Below are 20195 nucleotides of genomic sequence, written 5' to 3' on the forward strand. Positions count from 1 at the left end.
TTTTCACTTTAGATTGTTGTTTGTGATGTATAAAAGCACAGCTTTTTTTTTCCTTCTGTTTCGATATGCTATAACTGCGCCAAATTCATCTGTTCCTGTAGCAGATATGTATTTTGTGGATTTTTTTTTTTTTTTTTTTTTTTTTTTTTTGGGAGCTGAGGACCGAACCCAGGGCCTTGAGCTTGCTAGGCAAGCGCTCTACCACTGAGCTAAATCCCCAACCCCATTTTGTGGATTTTTTTGTTTGTTTCTTTGAGACAGGGTTTCTCTATGTAGCCCCGGATGTCCTGGAACTTGCCCTGTAGACCAGGCTGGCTTCGAACTTGAGATCTACCTGCTTCTATCTGTCAAGCGCTGGGATTAAAGGTGTGCACCACCACTGTCTGGGTTTTTTCTTTTTTAATGTATGGGAATTTTGCTTGCGTATCTGTGCACTGTGTACATGTCTAGTGCTTGCAGAGGCCAGCAGAGGGCATCAGATTTCCTGGAGTTATAGATGGTTGTGGGTTCTGGGTGTTGGATCCAGGTCCACTGGAAGAACAACCAGTGTTCTTAACCTCTGAGCCATCTCTCTAAATGCCTAGGGGACATTCTTCTCCCCCCCCCCCCCCCCCCCAGAGCTGGGACCGAACCCAGGGCCTTGAGCTTGCTAGGCAAGTGCTCTACCACTGAGCTAAATCCCCAACCCCCCTAGGGGACATTCTTGAGTCATTTTGTATCAGATAGGTGCTTTGCATCCACGTGTGCTCTCTCTCTCTCTCTCTCTCTCTCTCTCTCTCTCTCTCTCTCTCTCTCTCTCTTTCTCTTTCTCTTTCTCTTTCTCTGTCTCCCTCCCCCCAACCCCTTCAGCCTGGTGACTCATCTTCAAGTGCTGAGGATAATGATGAGGACCACGATGGAGGTGAACCCCTTGCATTGCTTTTGACCTTAGAGGAACCTTTCCATCTCCCACTGGTTCAGTGTTTAGCCTCTGTAGGGCCCTGGCTTGAATTGCCAAAGTGGGGTAGGGGTTAGTGCAAATCCTTAAAGGCTCTTGTTGTAGTAAAGAAGTTCCTAGTTTGCTGATTTTGTTTTGCTTTTGAGACAGGGTCTCTCTGTTGAGTTATGGTTGTCCTAGAGCTTGCTTTGTAGACCAAGCTGGCCTTGAACTCACAGAGATCCTGCTGCATGCTGGGATCAAAGGTGTGCGTCACTATTCTGACCTTTAGTTTGCTGTTTTTAATCATAAAAGGTTGTTGAATTTTGTCAAGTCCTTTTGTGGTTTGTGAATGAGCATATATTTTTTTCCTTCATGCTATTAGAATACTGTGTTATGGTGAGTGTGTGTGTGTGTGTGTGTGTGTGTGTGTGTGTGTGTGTGTGTGTGGCAAACTCAGGTGCTCATGCTTGCACGGCAAGTAGCCCTACTAACTGAACTTTCTCCAGCCCTGTGAGTGTGTGTATTGAATCATCCTTGCATTCCTGGGTAAATCCTGATTTGCCGTGTATGCAGTCCTTTTAACAGATATTGGATTATGTTCTCTACTGAGGATGTCTGTGCTTATATTCACATGGGGTATTGGTCTCTAATTTTTCTCTTCTCGTGATATCTTTAGCTTTGTTATCAAGATGCTAAAAGGTATAAAATGTTTATATAGAATTACATATAATATAGAATTTTGTTACCTAGTCTCCCCTATCTCCAGTCATATAGAAAATTCTAGGAGGGTTTCAGAGCAGACGTAGTGATGCTACCACATAGCTTCTTATTTCTGATACTTCTCAGCATTTGACTGTGGTATTGGCTCTAAGGTCAAGAGTTCCCCTAACAGCTGGGAAGATCATGGCTGACGTTGCCTTCCTCACATTGTATCTACCTAGAGACTCAGGAAGGGAGTCTGTCCTTGATGCCTTGAAGGTGAAAGGCGTACTTGATTTATCTAGCTCTTCCTTTGCAGATAGCGTTGGTTGATGTCACTCACTGGGATCTGTCTGATGACTGATCTGGCTTCAAGGTTCCAAGATGGTTACACTCAGGTGCTTGTGGGGTTGGAATGTCTAGAGCAGGGTGTCCTTTCTCGTTGTGGTCGCAGGTCCTGTTGTTATTGATGTTGATATCATTGCTGAGTATGGCTATTCAGAACTCCTAGACAGTAAGCTCGCTAAAGAGCTTACTCTGAGTTTGAAATGGGTGTAGTGTTATTCTGACTCAGAGGCCCTCCGGAGTTAAAGGGTGGGATGCTGATTGGATTCTCTAATGCGGAGAGTGGAAAAGGTTTGCGCCCACCCACCTCTGAGACGCCCAAGTAGCCCAGTGCTCTCAGCAGGGCTGTCAGATGAGTAAGCTTTGAATGGACTCCGTGCTGTGAATGGAGACTTTATGAGTAAACTGTGCAGTGTCGCCATTCACACGGTGGCAGTCGCTGAATAAATCTGTATCATTCCCTTGTCAGGGGCAACTTTGCCCCTTTCCAGCCCTGGTCTTGCTGTTACCGGCTTTGCAGTAGCAGGCCTTTCCACTTCTACCCTAAGTGGAGTGATCCTAGGTAGGGCAGACCCCAAGGGTGGGCCCAGCATTGCTCCTTGCTGTTACTTGTGATCAGATTCTGAGAGATTGATTAGTGGTTCTCTTAGGAGCAGCTTTGGGTTTGAGACCTTTTCCTTTCTGTGAGTTTGTTTAGCAAGGTTGGTTGAAACTCTTGTTAGGAAATTTAAGTTAGTGTTTCTCTCAGTTCTCTTCGGTTTTTTGAGACGGGTTTCTCTATGTAGCCTTGGCTGTCCTAGAATTAATTTTGTAGACCGGCTGGCCTATAAACTCAGAGATCTGCCTGCCTCTGCCTCTGCCTCTGCCTCTGCCTCTGCCTCTGCCTCTGCCTCTGCCTCTGCCTCTGCCTCTGCCTCTGCCTCTGCCTCTGCCTCTGCCTCACAAGTGCTGGGATTAAAGACATGGGCCACTATGCCTGGCTAGTATTTCTGTTTGTTCTTTAAAAAGCTTCAATGAGAAAATAATAGTGGAGCTGGAGAGATGGCTCAATGGTTAGGAGCACTGGCTGCTCTTCTAGAGGTCTCAGGTTCAATTCCCAGCAACCACATGGTGGATCACAACTGTCTGTAACTCCAGTTCCAAGGGCTGTGACGCCCTCACACAGACACAGGCAGGCAGACATCAGTGCACATAGATAAAGAAGATAAGAGTGAGCCTGTGATTCATGGACTTCCTTTTTCATGCAGGTCACTCTAGGAAATCTCTGTGCTGGTTAGAGTAAACTCGTGGCTGTGCCTGTATGAAGTAGTATGTAGTGGGTCAACTAGTGTGTCTAAGGCACATGCACCAGCTCTAACCTGGAAATCCCGTTTTCTGTGACTCTTGCCTTCTCAGCCTCTCTCAGCTGGTAGCTGCAACAGTATCTGAGCCAAAGCTCAGATGATGATGTCACAGAAGAATGAGGGGCGTAGAGTCAAATAACGAAACTAGAAGTCTGCCTCTCCTGCCACAGTGTTAGAATCTGTGAGGGAGGAGTCCTGTCTGCCTGCGTCTGCACAGAGAGCCCCTACATTTCTGGCTGGGAAGTCACTGGTGCTGTTTCCCAAGCAGGTCACTTCTGGCATCTGACCTTCTGTGCAAAACGCGTGGATGAGAAACACGTCCTACTCTAACTATGTGATACACCAGAAGGGCTGATGGGAATCTCAGGGAGCCCTGCTACTTCTACTTTTCCTCCAGTGACTCCTGAGGTCAAGAACTTCTGGTCTTATATGGTCTGAGGTCTCTTGCCACAGTGAGGTTACAGATGTAAGTTTTGAATAGGGTGTCTGCTTTTCTTTTCTTTTTTTTTTTTAATTCATTAAATTTGCCAGTTTTTTTTCTTTTTCTTTTTTTCTTTTTTTTTTTTTTTGAATATCATATGGGACATAACACCTGCTCTCTGTAGGCCTCTGGCTGTGTTATTTGACGCCATATTTCTTCTTTACCACTGCTATCCTTGGAGTCTTCTGTACTGCGGTGTGGTGACTGTGGCCCAGGGCTGACCAGTGTGGAGCCAGAGTTGGGTAATTAGTCTCTGGGGAGGCCGGTGACCGGGGTGGAAGGCCAGCAGCGTTCCCACAGTTGAGGCTGTGCTCTCAGGATGCCTGTTCCTGCGGTCAGTGCTCCACCCTGAGCCTCGTCAGCTCAGCTCGCCCTGTTCTTGAGTTCTGGATCTTACAGCCTGGTTTGCCTCGTCTTATGATGCGTTAGTGTAGACAACATTTCGTTTTTCTCTAGGGTTCTTAGGTTTTAGTCTTACGCTTGGGATGAAACCTATCAGAAATGGTTTAACCTGCAAGAAAGCTTTCTGCGTAGTCCTCCTTGAGACCACACCTCCATGCCAAGCTTTGCCCTTCCAGTCTAGGCATGACTTGTTTTGTTTTTTGTTAACTTTGAGATACTACCTCGTTTAGCCTAGGCTGGCCTTGGACTCAGTGTGTAACCAAGGACTCACCTTGGAATTCCTCCTGCATCTATATTCCAAGTGCCTTCATGCCCAGCTGCTTTGTTTTGGGTTTGTTCATTTGTTTTGTTTTGTTTGTTTTGTTTTGTTTTTTTTTTAAGATAAAGTCTCACTATGTAGTCCTGGCTGGCATGGGACTTGCGTTGACAAGGCTGGCTTCAAACTCATAGACATCCCTCTGTGTCAGCCTCTGCTCTGAGTGCTGGGACTAAAGACATGCACCACCGTGCTCTGTTCGTTTAATGGACCTGTTTCTGAGTTCTGAACATGAACACAGTGTGGGCGAGCAGAGGCTGGAGTGTTGGGATAGGAGGTGTGATGGTTAATCCTTATGTTAACTTTGACTGGATTTAGAATCACCTAGGAAACATGCTTCTGGGTCTGTCTGTGATGTTGTTTCCAGAGAGGTTTAGCTGAGGAGACAACACCCTCTCTGGATGCGGTGACACCAACACACGGACCTGGGGCCCTGGAATGAATACAAGGGGTACCCGGAAGAGAGCCCTGGGCACCATTGGTCATCTCTCTGTGTCTTTCCTGCAGATATGCAGTGACCAGGCCTGACTGTGCTGCCTGCCACCCGAGCCGTCCCTGCAGGATACGCTGTACCTTAAGCCATTAGCTAAAACAAATGCTTGTTTCTTAAGTTGCTTCTTGACATGTCTTTGGTCACAGCAATGAAAAAGCAGTCTGTACAGAAAAATTATTCCAAGGGGTGGCTGTTGCTATGGGTCAATCTGGCCATGTGGGCGCAGGCCTTGATAAGTAGTTTGGGCGAAAACTGTAGAAGAGTTTGGAGTTATGGGCTAGAGAAACCCTGGAGTGCTGTCAGCAAGGCTTAATGGGCCCTGTTGGTAAAACCGTAGAAGACCAGATGCTGCTGCTGGGAAAGCAGATAGATGGTAAAAACTGTGTTCAGTACTTCCTGGGGAGCCAAGGACCCTACTGGGAGCTGGGCTAGTGGCCATTCTTGTTACAGTCTGGAGGGAAAAATCTGGCTGCTTTTTGTCTGTGCTCTAAAAATTTGAGCGAGGCTGAATTCAAAGGCAGCAAGTTGTTTGGTGTGGAGCTGAGGTCTTTCTATGTCGTCCTGGAGCTCTCTCTGTGTAGATCAGGCTGGCCACAGAGACCCTCCTAACTTTGCTTGCCTAGTGCTGAGATTTAAGGCATTTGCCACCATGCTAGTGGTTTTAGGAAGGTTTAAGGCAGCATCCAAACAAGACTGGCATGATTAGCGTTACTGCTCTTACTAAGATTTACAGTGAGGAAGAGCAGAAATAATGTGTGTAGTTTGGTGAAGACAGACAGGGGAGGTTGGTGTGGAAGCGTTGGTGTGCTGTACCTGTTTTCAAGATAAGCACCATCAAAGACTCCTCAGACTATGCACTGTGACAGTAGAGAGGCGCTCTGAGGATAGACCCCCACCATCAGGAGAGCTGTAATTAGTGAACGTGCAAATACATAATGATGCCAAGGAAGGGTTTCCTGCTCGAAAATCTTTAGAGAAGTGTTTTCCCAGGTTCAGCCTTCAAGTCACAGAGAAGCCAGAGTACCTGTGGTAGGAGGGGCTGGCCTATATCTGCAGCTGGCAGCCGGAACTAGCTTTATTGTGCGTGTGGGTTTTAGACGTGAAAAGATGCAAGAATTCTGAGGTAAGGGAGGCAGCTTGCACCAGGGCGCAGAAGCTGCTGAAGTCAAGCCATGTCTGGTAGGGTTGGAGACCCTACAGTGAGGTCCCGAGATCACGGTGGGAAGTTTTGACGGTAAAGCCTAAACTACACCTGAGACCCCAGGATGTGGGAGCTGCCAGGACCAGGAAATGTCTCCTGAGAACAGGCAGCCACAGACTGAAGCCTTAGAGACAGAGAGGACCACACCTGAGAATCTGGTACTGCTCAGGTCCAGTGGGAACAGAGGAGGCCACCGAGAGACCCGTTCTGCACAGGAAGCCTGGGGGTTTGATGTGCGATGGTGATCTTGCTTTGGTCTGATGTCTCCTTGCTGTGCCCCCAGTTCTCCGTTTTGATGTGGGAAATGTTTGTTTTGTGCCATTGTAGAGTGGGCTCATCTACCTTTACTATGTTTTAACACAGACTCATAGTTAAGAGATTGTCTTGAGCCTCAGACATTTGAGCAGTTGTGGAACTATGGGAAATTTTAGAAATGGAAGAAATGAACCAAACATCTTTTCTATAAACTTTTGTTTATTTATTTATTGTTTATTTATTCTTGTTTCTTTGTGTGGCTTGGCTGTCCTGGAACTCGGTTTGTAGATCTGGCTGGACTCTTAACTCAGCCTGCCTCTGCCTCCTGAGTGGTGGGATTACACGGCCTGGCTTTGATTGTTTGTTTCATCCCTGAGGCGTTTAATGTCATCTCATGGCCATCATTGGAAACCCCAGGCTTCTCTGATGGAAAGTATGGATCCCGTGGGGACTTTCTGAGGAGACTTGCCGACCGCCTTCCCAGGCTTGCTTCACAGCAGCTTCTCTGAATGGGTTGGTCTGGAATTTCTGAATCCTGACAGTGCATTCTGCCTGTCAGAATAACCACAAACCTGTGGACCTACTCCAGACCATTTCTATCGGGGAAGACCAGAGACAGGGGTTTGCTGATTCTCTGAGCATGGTGGCATAGACCTGCCATCTTTGTGTGTGTGGAATTGAGAGGTGAATCCTGGGCCTTACGTATGCCAAGCAGCTGAGCTGCATCTCCATGCTGAACTCTAATATTCAGGAGGTGGAATAAGAGCTTCATGAGACCAGCCTGGGCTCCATTGTGAGATGCTGTCTCTAAAAACAAAACAAAACAAAACAAACAAACAAACCCCAAAAAACTAGTCTCCTGAGAGGCCCTACTAGCATCTGACTGAGACAGAAGCAGATAATTTACACTCAACCATTGAACTGAAGTTGGGGACCCCTATGGTTGAATTTGGGGGGAAGGATCGAAGAAGCTGAAGGGGAGAGTGATCCCATAGGGAGACCAGTAGTCTCAACTAACCCAGACCCCAGGGAGCTCTGAGAGACTGAGCCACCAACCGGGAGCACACAGGCTGGTCCGAGGCCCCTGGCACAAACTGTAGCAGAGGTCTGTCTGCCTGGTTAGGCCTCAGTGGGAGAAGATGTGCCTAATCCTGAGAGACTTGCGGGGTGGGGGAAATCACCCTCTTGGAGGCAAGCGGGAGGAACTGTGGGAGAGGGAACTAGGGTCGGGGGCAACGACTGGATTGTAAATAAGTAAAATAATAAAGATTGAAGAAGCAGAACACCTTTAAAGCGCTCCCGAGGGATGGTGCTCATGTGGGGCTCAGAGCAGCCGTTGCGATGTAGAATTTTCTTTTGGTTCTTGAGACCTGCAGAAGCGCAGGCCAGCACGACACACAGCCTCCATGTCAGCGACTGTGCACTTGGTGCAAGAAGCACTGTTCTGTGTTAGCGGGTGAGTCAGTCTGTCCTGCCAGTCATGCATGACCTTGGACCTCTGGTCCTTCCTCACAAAATGAGCATAAATACGGAGACACCCAGTTCCTCAGCCACAGTTTTGAAATTCCAGAAGCTTTGAAAACAAACTTTCTGTAGATTTGAGCCATCCGACCTGAACTTACGTGAGGTCGCTTAGACGCTTTGTCCCTTCATGTGGATTGTGGAGGTTTCTGCATTTCTCTGCACATGGTTAGAATGTTTTCAGACTTACCTGGATACCTGTATAATGTACAACACAAAACATTTCCTTTCTAGAAATCCAAAAACATTCTGAACTCTGAAGCACACCTGACAGCAGACCTTGGGTAAGAGACAGGCGGTGCTGTAGCTGCCCGTCCTACTGTCTGAGGGATGGGCGGTGTCAGTGTGACTAAGTGCAAACCTGCAGGCGGTGAGGAGGCGCCCACCAAAGCAGTTGTTAGCGCTCGTCCAAGTCCTCCGTTCCTGTGTCTCACTTACTGCTTGGCCCCTGTGTTCCCAGCACATTTAAATTTGGTATGCCAGGCTTTCTTTGAGATAATGCAGTATCTTCTGTAAACCAAAAATAAATGGAACCCACAGATGGGTATCCATTTTCTATACTGCCAAGGTCACTTGGCTAGATGTCATGGAAATAAAACTCTTAGACTGGCTAGTTCTATGTCAACTCGACACAAACTAGAGTCATTTGTGAAGAGGGAACCTCAATTGAGAAAATGCCCACACCCCTTACTGGCCGGTGGACATCTTCTTCCTGATGATCGATGAATTGAGAAAATGCCCACACCCCTTACTGGCCGGTGGACATCTTCTTCCTGATGATCGATGAATTGAGAAAATGCCCACACCCCTTACTGGCCGGTGGACATCTTCTTCCTGATGATCGATGAATTGAGAAAATGCCCCCCCCTTACTGGCCGGTGGACATCTTCTTCCTGATGATTGATGAATTGAGAAAATGCCCACACCCCTTACTGGCCGGTGGACATCTTCTTCCTGATGATCGATGAATTGAGAAAATGCCCACACCCCTTACTGGCCGGTGGACATCTTCTTGCCGATGATCGATGAGGGAGGGCCCACCTCACATTGGGCAGTACCGCCCCTGGGCCAGCGCCCTGGGTTCTATAAGAAAGCAGGCTGAGCCAGCCATGAGGAGCAAGGCAGTAAGCAGCATCCCTCTGTGCTCTCTGCTGTAAGCTGAAATAAACCCTTCCCTCCCATTTATCACAGCAAACGTCATGTGACATGACTAAGACAAATGTCATGTGACTTGGTCCTTGCCAGCAAAGAGCTTGGAAAATACTTCTAGAAAGAAAACAGGAAAACACAAATAGATAGAAAGTGTCCATTTTCCTAGCCACTTAGTGATTGACAGTCAAGGCAAGAGTAGACATGTTAGAAGGTAGCTCATGCGCGTGGCCCAGCTCCTGGCTGGCTTTTTATAGAAGATAGGACAGCAATTCACTGTGTAGCCCAGGCTGCCTTGGCACTCATTCTTACCGTAGCCTCCTGAGGGCTAGGGTTGCAGGTGCTACCGAATGACTGAGGTGGGATTCTCACTGGGCATTGAAAGCCATTGGAGGGACAGCAGGCCTTCAGCTTCTTGTTACTTCTTTTTGTCCAGATGATGCATGCCTGGGGACATCCTGGGTCAAGGGTGTTGTGGTGACTAACAGTGGGAATGCTGGGTGCAGTGATCATGGGTCTTGGGCAAATGACTTCATCTGCAACATATGTGTTTCTCTATCTGGAAATAGATAACAGCACCCACCTCTGGGAGAGAGGAGATGAAAACAGTGTCTTAAGTGTGGTGACATGTACTGTAATCCAGTACTTGGGAGGGCAGGAAAATAGTGGGTTTGAAGCCAGTTCAGCAAATCCCTGGCCAGCCTTGGCTATGTAGCGATGTCCTGTCTGAAACAAGTGAAATAAAATAGCATTTAGCTCAAGTAAGTGTTTAATTAGAAACTAGCGGCCTTCTGGCACAAGAATAGTAATGGAGACTAGTGACTAACTTGGGACTAAGTGGATTATTCTTGCTAGGATTGGGGTTGAGTTAGAGCCAGTAGCTTTCCTGGCTTGCTTATAGACTGGTCTGTTTCTCTCTGCCTTTGTAGCTTCATATTTCACAATTGATTAGCAGCAGAGACTCTTGAATCCCAAACCGACCTTGCACTCACGTAGCTGAAGACAACCTCGAGGTTATAATCCTCTCCTCCCCAGCTTTTGGGTACTGGGATTATTTACGTGGGCCAGAGCGTCTGGGGGCTGAGTCCAGGGCCTTGTGCATGTGTAGTAAGTACTTCTCCAGTCTAAAGATGTCTCTAGCCCTGCCCGTTTCTCTTTGAGAGGCTGATGATGGCTACATATACCACAAAAATATGCATCGATAAAATTCTTGCCTTCGAGGAGGTAACCACATGAAGTTTACCGAGGAGGTGACTGAAAATTCAGGAGTAGCAGCATTTAGTTGTACCTGTCTGTACAGACGGGTTCCATCTCTACTGTTTCTCTATAAAGACTTGCACTCTCAGTTCTCTTTTGTACCCTCCAGATTTCTTACTCTGTAATTGACCTGGACTGGGAAAATGATCAGGACATTTTTATTGAATTGACAATGCCTGTAAGTGTCCCCCACAGTGCCGCTTAGGGCCTTCTGGTGACAAAGAAAAGTAATCATGTGACCTTTGCCCCTTCAGAGGGCTGAGAACATTCTACAGTAACTAGCTTGTTCTTAATACTGGGTTCTGTGGATCTATTATTCAAAACCTGGGTGAATTTTACATTCTGGTGTAAATGTGCATTTTTGTTGTTGTTGTTGTTGTTGTTGTTTTCAGAGCTGGGGACCGAACCCAGGGCCTTGCGCTTGCTAGGCAAGCACTCTACCACTGAGCTAAATCCCCAACCCCGTAAATGTGCATTTTTACAGTTAAAATGCCTGACATCTTCCTGTGGTTGAAACGGATCTTCCAGGACAGGATGTACCCCGTGTCCACCATTCAGTCCACACAAGAACCGGGAAGGACTTTGCCTTTCCTTGAGCACAGAAGAATCAGCTCTGGGGTTGACATTCCTCTGTTTGTGTTCAGTTTTCCTTCGGCCCTTAAGGGCATATCTGCTTAAATAATTTAGATAATTGGTAGCTAGTTTTGGTCTCATGAAAATTTTCAGTCAGTATACTGCCGTCCGACTAGGGAAACATGGAAGGCCAAGAGCCTGGACGAAGCCTGGTTGGTGTGATGGCTCTTCTTAGGTAGATGTACCCTGAAAATGGTGGTACCTTGAGGTGTTACAAATGGCTTAATGTGCGCAAGAGACGCCGACTTTTCTGCAGTAAGCGGTGCTCACGGAAATGCCAGCAGGGAGAGCAGAGAGCCTGCGTGAGGCTCGGGCTGTTGCTCCGTGGGCTCGCAAGTACTAGAGTCCCACATAACTCCAGTGCCCCTCGTGGGTTGGAGGTGTAACTGCTTGTGACCTGCCTGTCAGCTTTGTGACTCCAGCCAGTGTTTCCTGTGCAGAGAATGATCTTCAGAGCCGTGCTTCCCAGTGCGTCTGCTGAAAAAGGCTGTGGACAGCCAAGCGGTTGGTGCGTTTAGTGTCAGTGAATGCTGTCTCTCTCCCACAGCCTCTCACCTCAGACCCATTCTCCAGGAGAACGGTCAGCGTTTCTGATGTAGTGGTCTGTTCTCACCGCAATGGGAATGTGTCTGTGTACCTAGACTTCCATCAGAAGCTGGTTCAACTGGTTTCTTTAGTTGTTTTATTAGCATACTATGGACTGGCCATGAACTCTCCAAGTAACAGAGACTGGTTTTGAACTCATGATCCACCTGCCTCTACCTGCCAAGTGCTCATCTGTTGTCTTTAAGGGACACTTAAATTTTTAGCTGAATTGATCCCTGTCCTCATAGTTTGAATTATATAAAAGATCACCTGGGGGATAGGTGATGTACCTCAGTTGATATTATGAAGTCCTGGATTCTACCCCCAACACTGCATATATTGAATGTAGTGACACGCACCAATTCCAGCCCTCAGATATGGAGGCAGGGGTTTGGAAGTTTAAAGTTATCCTTGACTACTTAACAAGTTTGAGTCCAGCCTGGGCTACATAAGATCCAGTCTCAAAAAAAAAAAAGACTTGGTCCCTAGCAGTCCTTCGGTAGTATATGAGGACTTCCTAAATTAGAGGCTATGCTCCCAACGGCTATTCAGAGGCTAAGGATGTAATACCCACAGTCCCTGCTCGCACCACCACTGGATTCCTATGGTCTAAAATATCATTAGTGCCAGCATGAGAAACCTTGTTCTAGAAATCGTTCAAGGACATCCTTTCTTGCTTCTGTTAAATGTGTGAGTCGGGGCTAATGCATGTGTTTATTTCGAGACAGACCTCACTGTGTAGCCCCTGTCTGACCTGGAACTCAGAGATCAGCCTGCCTCGGCCTCTTGAGTGCTGGGGTTAAAGGTGTGTGCCATTTTGCCTAGCCCAGGTTTAATGTTTTTGTGAGGTGAGAGAAAATTCTATCTTCAGCCATTAAATGACTTCAGCATTAACAGTATTATTCATATGTCAGGGCTAGAGTGAGGTGCGTGTTAAGACTGGTGGGGGTGAGGTGGAAGCTGGAGAGGTGGTTTAGAGAGGTTCAGGAGCACATTCTGCTCTTGTAGGAGACCAGCTGCCTCCAGCTCTTAGCTTCAGGAGACTTCTCTGTCTTCCACAGGTCCCTGCACTCATGTGTATGTACCTCCTGCAGATGCACCTACATAAAAAAATAAAATAAGAGAAAACTAGCAGAGGGAACTGGAAGTTGGAGTACCTGGGATAGAAGTCCAGATGCCTATTAAATTCACCTGGATATTTTCTTCCAAGATTCTGTAGTCTACAGCAAAGCCTTAGTGAAATGGGAATTTCTGAGAAGGTAGTATTAGAAAAATAATAAATTTCCAGCTGTGGTTCCAAGTTCCCCAAATGTGTGTTTTTAGCTTGTACCCCTCTGGGTTTTGCTGTTGGACTTGAGTATTTACTGGACTATAGCTGGAGCACCGAGTGTGTTTCAGGCACTGCTCTAAGTGCAGCACATTCAAGAAGCCATGTGGACAGCTAGCTTGTTGCCACGGACAAAAGCCTCCTAGCTCACTCCAGGAGAGTAGAGGAGGATTGGCAGGGTTGTGACAGATTGAACGGAACATCTCACACAGTTGATCTGAGAGGAGTCAGTTAATGAGGATCAGTAGGAGAGGAGTGATGTTGTTGTTGTTTCTCACTTTATTTTGTATGTATGGGTATTTTGCTTGTGCATCTGTGTACCCCATGCACTGCCTCCAGAAGCCAGAAGAAACAAGATTCCCTGGCACTGAAGATACGGACAGTTGTGAGCTATAGTGTGTATTGGGAATTGAATCTGGACCTCTGGAAGAGCAGCCAGTACTATAACCACCGAGCCATCTGTCTACCCACAAGAGGGAATTGTTTCACACACAAGCTGCAGAGGGAGTGACTGGGCTAACTGAGACTATCCGGGTATCCCTAGAATTCTGTCCACAACCAGAAGACTGGGTTCCCCACTCACTCCTCCCTCCTCTCCCCTCCGGTTCGGTCCCTGGGGCTGTCAGCCATCTGGTCCCTCACCTCAGTCCAAGAGTCCTTTTGTCATGCTGGTGCTCTTCCCTCTCCAGGGCCACCTCATGGTCTTCATGTGGTGTGTCCCTGCTACCCAGAGACCATTTTCATTCTCTTAGTGCTAGCCTGCTATGCCCATGGCTCCATCCTTCCTCTGATGGGCCTGCACCTGCTCTCAGGCCTACTGATCTGTTTGCTGCAGGAGCCCTTCGCTCTTCTCACCCCACTTCTGTGACTCTGGCTGTTGGCCTTCCAGACACAAACCCACTTACCTGCTCCACTTTTCATCAGAGCAGGGGTATTTACGAGACCCGCCCTCCTTCCCATGGAGTTGGGACTTTTGTGAGGGGATTTTTCTGTCATCTGTTTTGTCTTTACCCTTTGGAGTGTAAGGGGTGAGGAGTGAGAAGGGCGGGGACAGTGACTGCACCTCCTGGGAGTTCTTTGATCCCAAAGCAGCTGTCCCAGCTCTCCCTGTCTTCAGAAAGGGAGTTCTGTGATATTAGAAGCTTTGAAGTTGCCTTTCCCATCACCAACAAGGAAGTGGGACACTCGAGGCACCGTACTGCCATACCTACTCCAGCACACACACTGCTATGGCAGCAAAGCTGAGGTGGTGGACTCGTGTGCCCTGCCGGTCCCTAAGTCGTGTCTCAAATGCTTGGTCTCGCTGTGTGGGAGATGGGAAGTGCACAGCTCAGGCGTCTCTCCCTGAAGTGCTGTTTGTCTGCCTCAGTGCTGTGGATGGGCAGGATGTGGAAAGAGGCATAAAGAGTCACTTCGTTTTTGTCCCTTGCTTCTGACAGGCTGTGCCATAGCATTCTAAAATTCCAAAAGGACTAGGCACAGGTATACAGGGGTCCTGAGGGCTGCAGAGAGAAGAAACTGTGAGGCAAGTAAGAAGATTCGTGGTGACAGAAATTCCCAGATTGAGCAGGAGGCAGGTCTCGGGTGGACACATTCATGTAGGGAGCTGGAGACTGAGATGACTTTCATGCTGGGACGGACACGTTCTGAGTGTAGTGACTGGTGGCTGTCTCTACAGAAACTCTAGTCCTTGTCTTAACTTTTTTTTTCCTCAACAAGGTTTCTTGTATCCTAGGCCATTCTGCCCTATAGCTGAAGTGACTTCTGAACACCAAATCCCTTGCCTCCATTTTTTTTTCTTTTTTCTATTTTTAGGAGCTGGGGACCGAACCCAGGGCCTTGCGTTTGCTAGGCAAGCGCTCTACCACTGAGCTAAATCCCCAGCCCCCACCTCCACTTTTACAAGTGTTAGATTACAGTGTGCTCCACCACACCAGCTTTGGGCCTAGGTTTTGGTTTGTTTGATTGGTTGGTAGTGCTGGGCACTGAACCTCAGGCCTCATGCGTGCTAGGCAAACGCTGTGCCGCTGAGCTGTGGCTCCAGCCTTAACTTTAAAAAACTTCTGTGCCATTTAGAAACTGCGTGTACCAAGTCTGGATGAGTTTATGATTCAAAATTTAAAAAATTATTTTATGTGTGTGTATGTATGTATGTAACATACATGCATACATACATACAAGTGTTTGCCTACATGTATGTCTGAGCACCTTGTGTATGCCTTCCAACTATGGAGGTCAGAAGACAGTGCCCAGTCTCCTGACACTAGTGTCACAGCCAGTTGGGAGTCACCAGGCGAGTGTTAGGCATTAAATCTAGGCCTCAGATAAGGATTGTTTTTAAGACAGGGCTTCTCTGTGGGCCATCTGGCCCTTTCTTTTCTTTCAAATTCATGGCTTCCTTCTGTATTTGTTATATACATGTATGTGTGTGCATACACCTCCCTAAATACACAAGTATAATCTACTTAGTCTGTATAACGTCCCTTGTGTATATAATGAGCTGCTGTGCTTTTCCCCACGCGAGACCATGTCCCCTGTTTTTAGCTTCTGTCCCTTGTCCATAGTCTTTGTCTAGGGCTGAGGCCGGAGGTCTTTCTTAACAGTGTGGTTGGTTATGGAATGGCTGTGTCATGGTTCCCTGACCAGGACTGTATGGTTGGTTATGTAGGTTCTTTCCAGTTTCCTCTACTTGACACAGCATGGTCTTCTGCACTCCTGTGACACTGCCAGGACACCGAATAAACATGTTTGTGTGCTGGTCTCCGCCATGCTGTCTCTTTCTTACTTTAAGAAGTTGTGAATGGTTTTCATTTTTTAACAGAAAAACTAGTTTTAAAATAAGGCTCTGCATAGAATCACTAAACATGTCTGAGTCCCTGTCAGGGTTGGGATCAGTTTGATAGTTCAAAGTCTGGCTGTCTTGAAGTTGGTATTTCAGTGAGTGAAGGAATGAGCAGCAGACATCGAGTCAGTGATAGTTCAAGGCGAGACGAGGAGGCAGACTGGAGATTAGACTGTGAGCGGGGGTCCGGCTCTCTTGGTGTATTTGCCAGGTCTCTGAGTGGATGGCATCTGAGTCAGGGCTGGGTGAGAAGGACAAGGGAGGGAGCCCTGTGCAGACCCGAGAGCAGAAAGCTGGCAGCAGAGGGCGAGGGAAGTGTGAAGACTGAAGCGAGAGAGCGCTTGGCTTGGTGCTTGTTTGGTTTTGGTTCTGAGGGTGGGGGCATGAGAAAGCAGTGCCTTGTGGGTCTGAGCAACTGTGTAGGCCAGGGGTACTGGAGAAAGATGGTAGGACGGACAAGGACTGAGCTCAGTGTTTGACCTGCTAAGTTTGAAGAGCCTTTTGGGTGCTTACTTGGAGATGCTGGTGTGGTCATTGGTGGTAGGAGCATTGGGGCTGGAGCAAGATGGAGGGAAGGAGGGGAGGACAGGAAGATGGGAGGACAGGAGGAGGATTCTAAGAGAAGTAGAGCAGGGAGGCAGCTGTGGGAAGGATGTCTCCTATTGCCTCCTTCTCCAAGAGGATAAGAGCAGCTGGGGGAAGGGTTTCAGTTCACTGTAAAGTGTGTGAATTTTTAATAAAAAAAACCTAGGGATTCATGTTAATTGAGTTGCTTCAAAGTGCTTCCCCTGAGGGTTTTCCCTCCCATGCCTTAGGGGCTTTGTTGGAAAAGTTTGAGAAGTCACTTCATTTTTGTAGTCTGTTGTGTTATTAAATCTCACCCTAGTGAGTGTTTAACCTTAAAGAGTTTGAGATTCACTTACCCATTTTGTTATCCCTAATCGAGGTTTTGCAGCTGCTCCAAATATCCCTCCAATTGTGCGTCTTAATAGTTGCCTGGCAAGCCATTCCATTCTGCACGGGAGGGTCTACACGGCATGCTGCAGTGGTCTGAGAGAGTCCTACAGCCCTCCCAGGTAGGGACGTGGAGGGAGTGGGTCCTGTCTAGGCGCCAGAGCACATGGCTCCCTGTGGACAATTTTTAGGGTCTCTTTTTCCCATGTTCTCACATTTAATAGAGATGTTGCTGCTCTAATTCTGGCAAGGGGTTTGGGTGAGCCAAGTACAGAATTCTTAGCTACAGTTTACAATAGTTAATAGTCAGCAGTGATTAAAACTTGTTGGCATAGCTTGATTTTTTTTTCCTTATAGTTAATGTGAGTATTTTCCTGGCCATTGAAGTCTAGCCTGTCAGGGTAGCACATGCCTAAAACTCCAGCACTTAAGAAGTCGAGGCAGGGGGCTGGGGATTTAGCTCAGTGGTAGAGCGCTTACCTAGGAAGCACAAGGCCCTGGGTTCGGTCCCCAGCTCCGAAAAAAAGAACCAAAAAAAAAAAAAAAAAAAAAGAAGTCGAGGCAGGAGGACTTACAATTTAAGACCAGCCTGAGTTATATAATGAGGCCCTGTCTTAAAATCCTTCGGCCTTTACAGTGGGAAGTAGTACTAGCTGGGTGGTGGTGGTGCATTCCTTCAATCCCAGCACTCGGGGGGCAGAGGCAGGAAGATCTCTGAGTTGGAGGCCAGCCTGGTCTACAGAACAAGTTCCAGGACAGCCAGGGCATAGAGAAACCCTGTCTTGAAAAACCAAAAAGAAATAAAGGCAAGTGCTGTGAACAGTTGGGGCTAGCCACAGGAGTTACACTGAACAAAGCCTCTGAGAAAGCAGAGATCTGGCCTTTTTCCTTTTCCTTTTTGAGAAAGGTTCTCATGTAGCAGAGGCTGCCCTGGAGCTCCAGGTCCTCCTCCTGCCTCTACCTCCCTCCTCACTGGGAAGGAGTGCAGTGACCGGACTGCCACAAAACTTTGTCCTTCTTCCCTTCGAAAGGCAACATGACAGAGGCGTGGAGGTTCATTAGTAATTAGTCCATATGTGCATAGCGGGGGCAAATAACTCTTTTCCTCTGTCATACTTAATCAAGTCTCAGTGCTGACTGAAATTTTGAGTCCTGAGACTGTGGTTATCTGTCTCCCCCAGGCCTCTGGGACCCACCATTCTACACCTTGCTTCAGTGTAGAATGCATCTAGAACATTTCCCTTAGCATAACATTCGTGAGGTTCCTTCACGGCCATGTTAAGAATAATGCACACTGGCAGTTGCTAAAAGAATAGATCTCGAATATTTTTACCAAAAAAAAAAAGAAAGAAAGAAAGAAAGAAAAGAAAAGAAAAGAAAAGAAAAGAAAAGAAAAAGGCAAGTGAGATAGATGGTGGATATGCCAATCCTTTCACAGTAAGAACGTATATACCAAGACATTGTTTGAGCCCATTAGGTGTATACAGTTTTCATTGGCAGTTAAAAATTAATTTAAAAACTCTAGTTGGCAGGATGTATGTCTGTAATCTCAGCATTCAACAGATCCAAGTTCAACCTAGCCTATCTGGTGAGACTGTCTCTTTCCACAAAAAGTCCGACTGGTTGCCATCTCCCTAACTTAGGCTTTTCCGTGTGCCTCCAAGATGGGCTATCCTGGGCTCTGGAGCTGTGTTCTGCCACAGCACGCCTTGTGCTCACTGCAGTCCCTGCTCCTCGCAGTCCCTTCCAAGCCTCCCTCTGCCAGCTCCTCCATAGTGGTTTGTCAGCGCCTCTCCTTGCTGTCCCGTACTAGCCATAGCAGAGCTTGCTGGGTGAGACAAGTGCGGCCTCCTCGTTCAGGGTCTCTCCAGCCAGGCGGGGAGATCCCCAACATAGCCCCGGTGGGTGCACACTATACCAACCTAAACTGTGGCTGCTTCCTGGGCAGTAAAGCGCACGTCCTCCTGTAGTTCATTCGCGTCTCTAGTGTGTCTCGTCTCAGCCAGAGCTCATCCTGCTGCTGTTGAGTGTCTAGGACCACTGTCCTTTATAATTCACAGGATGTGGAGTTGTCAAGTCTCTGAAGAAAGCTAGTGAATGTAGCATGTACTGTAGGATATCCTAGATAGTGCCTTGTCATCAAACAGATACACAGAATAAAGAGTTGTTTGCGCTACAGAATTCCCTCTGTTGTACATTCTGACTTTTAAGTGGTGGTACCAGGGCAAGGAGGTGCCACTGTGACTTTATGGCTAATACTTGCAAACGGTTTATTCGGCTGGGTTAAACGAATCTTGACGGACATGGTGGGTAACTGTAATCTCAGCATTTGTGAGATGGAGGAGGAGGATCAGGAGTTCAAAGTCATTCTCTGCAAACCCGGGGTGTGTAAGACCCTGTTTCAAAAATAGTAAATGTTTAAAAAGGAGCAGGAACAGAGTCTCCACCGTAGCCTTACAGTTATCCTTCCCCGGGAGCTAACTTCCCAGGTAAGAGTTACGGATTGGTTGTACATCCGCTGCAGGTGATTATCCTCTGACTGTTTGAACACACAGTAGGTCATGTGGTGTAGAATGTCTCTACCTATTGTTATATATGAACGTGGTCTTTAAAAAGAGTAGAAGAGCTCCAGGCTTCTGATTGCTTACGTATCTGTTTTCATTGGGATTAAAAACAGTGAGACTAGCACATGGGGATGCCGAGTAGGTCCAGTGTCACAGGAGTGCCACAGAGCAGGGCCTTTGCACTGAAGCACCGTGGGAAGGCTCTCCTGAAACTTCCCATGAGATCACAGTTTTGGGAAAATCATGTCCGTTTTGATGTTCTCTAGCCAGGCATTGTGGTACACATCTATAACCCTCGTACTTGTGAGGCTGAGGCAGGAGGCTGAGGCTGTCCTGGGCTCTGTAGTAAGACTCTCTCCCAGAAACAGGAGAGAGAGAGTAAAATCTCCAGGTTTTACTTTGCCTGTCTGAAGAGATAGTTAGCAACAAAGTGAGTGCCTAAAACTAAGTTTAAATTATCTATGTCACCAACAAGCAGATTTTAAAAATATGAATTTACTAATTATGAGTATAGTCACAAAAAGAATTTGGTCTAGGGATCAAAAAGTGTGTGTCTCTGAAGTCAGCTACTCCCTCCCCCCCTTCTTAGGTATCTCTAGACATGTAATTTCTGGTAACTTAATGAGAATACCCTGAACTTTCAGGTCACAATGAATTTTCCATTATGTAAAATATTTCACATATTAGTTGACATGTTGTGAATTGTGAGTAGAGTTAATTCTCTCCCAGTAAGTAGAAACACATTATTATGATGATGATTTCAGCCAGTTATAGAATTACACTTGTTACCAACTGGCTGCTTGGTTTGTTTTGTTTCTAAGGTTCCTTTATTTTATTTATTTAATTTTATGTGTATGAGTGTACTGCCTGATTGTGTATGTACTTTGGATGTCCTGGAACTAGTGTTAA

At 47.0% G+C, this 20195-nt stretch overlaps 1 protein-coding gene across 5 annotated transcripts in view; it reads left to right on the forward strand.

Annotated features, from left to right (window-relative positions):
* Positions 1 to 20195, forward strand: part of Traf3 (Tnf receptor-associated factor 3) — a 103267-nt gene that overhangs the window by 13956 nt on the left and 69116 nt on the right. The window lies entirely within an intron of this gene.

This window comes from Rattus norvegicus, chromosome 6 (genome assembly GCF_036323735.1).
Source record: "Rattus norvegicus strain BN/NHsdMcwi chromosome 6, GRCr8, whole genome shotgun sequence".
Lineage (NCBI taxonomy): Eukaryota > Metazoa > Chordata > Mammalia > Rodentia > Muridae > Rattus > Rattus norvegicus.